We start from the raw sequence: 2,564 nt of genomic DNA on the forward strand, positions 1-2,564 counted from the left end.
CTTCTTCTTCATCAGCCTTTTTTGTAAAAATTGCTAAAACTTACATGAAATTAAAAGCTTACCTATTATGAAACCTACCAAGGTACTGTTTGCTACTGAAAAATATAAAGCATTGCTTCATGTTAGTTACCCCTATAACCTGAATTGAGTGTAAATAATCTATTGATTTATACTTTTACTTTTTAACATTTATGAAACAATACAGTTGTGAATAAATCATTCTTTTGAGGCAGTTCGACTGCAATCTTTACCTGTTTTTTACTTGTACTGTAGTCTCTCGCCTTAGTCCAGGCGTTGTCCCACATGCCTTCAAAGCTACCACAATCAATCCAGTCCCAAAGAAGCCGTACTCCATCCTGCTTCAATGATACCGTCAGTTGCAATTACCCTATTCTCATGAAGGCTTGAAACAGCCTAGTCTGCACCACATAAGTCTGACCATCCCCCCTCCCTGGACCCTTCCAGTTGCATATCGCTTCCAACTGCCTTCGACCGATCGATGCCATCACTACGACCGTCCACTCAGCAATCACACCTCTAGACCAAAAATGACTTATACATCATAATCCGTGTTTCATATACTTCAGTTCAGCATTCAACAACAAATCATCCCCCAACGAGCACGGCATTCACAAACTGACCCGTCACTAGAATCGGTGGCCTAACACTTGTCGCCTGGTGCCAACTGACTCTGTATGGGACTTTCTGACACTGGAAGGCCTTCAGGCAGTAAACGTCAGTTCCGCAGCACACATCCACAGCATCCATCACCACACTGAAACACTGGGCGCCCTCCCAAGGAATGTGTGCTGAGCCCCCCCTCTTCCCTCAACTTCTAGCTGGAACCCACGATGCAAACCGCACAACACTCCAACCTGTACCAAACCCATCTTACATAGGTTTGCGGGATTAGACACGACCTGTTGGTGGGTCTTCTTAGCAACAGAGATGATACAAACTACAGGAACGAGGTGAGGCCGCCTGGGCCTGTTAGTGGTGCCGTGACAACAATCCTCTCTGAGATGTTGGAGAAGATGAAGGAGATGTTTTGTTGACTTCAAGTAGATCTGCACCACGTCGCATGGTTCCTCTGACCCATCAACGGTGCGACTGTGGGAGAGAGTGAGGCACAACCAAGTTCCCCTGGGTGTGCACCTCTCAGAGGACCTCTTCTGGAAACCGACAACACAGCAGGCACTGGCCAATAAGCACAGCAGCGTCGCTACCTACTCGTCAAACTGAGAAAGAGCCATAGCCCCACCAGCCCCATCTTGTGCATCTTCTACATAGGCACCATACGAGAGCATTCTGACGAGCTGCGATCACTGTGTTATGGCTGGCGCCTGCAAACGCGTCTCTGCCGGGAAGGACCCTTCAACGCATAGCTGACGAGGCAGCTGAGAAGATCCATTGGTGTCTCCCTCTCCCTCCCTCCAGGACTTTCAGAAACCCATCTCAGCCCTAAAAGCCTTGCATCGCACGTTGATTCCCCCACCACGTCACACAACAGTTCCAGGCTGCAGGACTCAGCAGGAGGAGAATTACAGCTTCATTCAGCAGCGTGTCCAGGAAGACTGAAGGCCTAGCTTCATGTCATCAACCTTGCACCAACCCCCCCCCCCCCTCCCAACGTTTCCCCATGCCAAACCATCTGAAATCTGAACCCCACCCGATCACCCCCCCCCGCCCCCCGCCCCCCCCCCCCCCCCGGCCCCCGATTAACACAACTGCCTGCCTGCACCAAGACACTTTGTGCACAGTCATTGGTTCTGCTCCTACCTTCATTCGTTGGTGTGGTGGCAGAGTTAACCTACCAGCTCATTGTTCTAACCACCCGTCTCTGTCAGTTTAATAAAGAACTGCCTCGTCTTAGATTTGTTGACACTGTTAACCCAGACTGAATGAAGCTCTTTTGCACTACTACATCATTTATATTTGCACTGTTTACTCCTTCACTGGTGTGCACTCTATCTGCCATGTGCCTTGTGCTGCTTTACACTATCTTTTTTTTTTTTTACATTGACCTTATTTTGTATAGTTTGTATAGTGGTATTTTAGCAACTTTTAAAAATCTGTATTTAATGTTCTACTGTTTAGTGTTATCTGTATGCCACCAAGGGTTCTGAGCGTACCGCAATTTCAATTAGCTGTGGTATGTACGTACATGTGAAGATGACATAAAACAGACTTGACTGACTTACATTTTATCGGAAAGATTTATTCACAAACCATCTGAAAACCAAAGCAACTGTCACTTTCTGATTCCCTTTCTTACTAATATCTTACACGGAATCTGCGCTTACAGTAAGTACATGCAAATGTCATTTAGTAAACTTTCGACTGTTTCCATGGGTTACATTGAATTACTGAGATACCTTAATGAGGGTATTTTTCTTAAACAGGTATCTTATATGATTATCAGGTACTGTATAAACACATAGTGCTTGTGTCTATAGTGTATTAACCAAAAACTATCAATTCAACTCAGTTTAGCGCTGTTTTTCTAAAATGGGCCTAGCAATTTAAACTGTATTTAAAGTCGCGGCTCTTAAAATATTTACGAG

General features: G+C 45.6%; 1 pseudogene; it reads left to right on the forward strand.

Annotated features, from left to right (window-relative positions):
• The window catches only part of LOC122135470, an 18,388-nt pseudogene extending 16,810 nt beyond the window's left edge, over positions 1-1,578 (forward strand).
• Positions 1,579-2,564: the final 986 nt, after the last annotated feature.

Source organism: Cyprinus carpio, chromosome A24 (genome assembly GCF_018340385.1).
Source record: "Cyprinus carpio isolate SPL01 chromosome A24, ASM1834038v1, whole genome shotgun sequence".
Classification (NCBI taxonomy): Eukaryota; Metazoa; Chordata; class Actinopteri; order Cypriniformes; family Cyprinidae; genus Cyprinus; species Cyprinus carpio.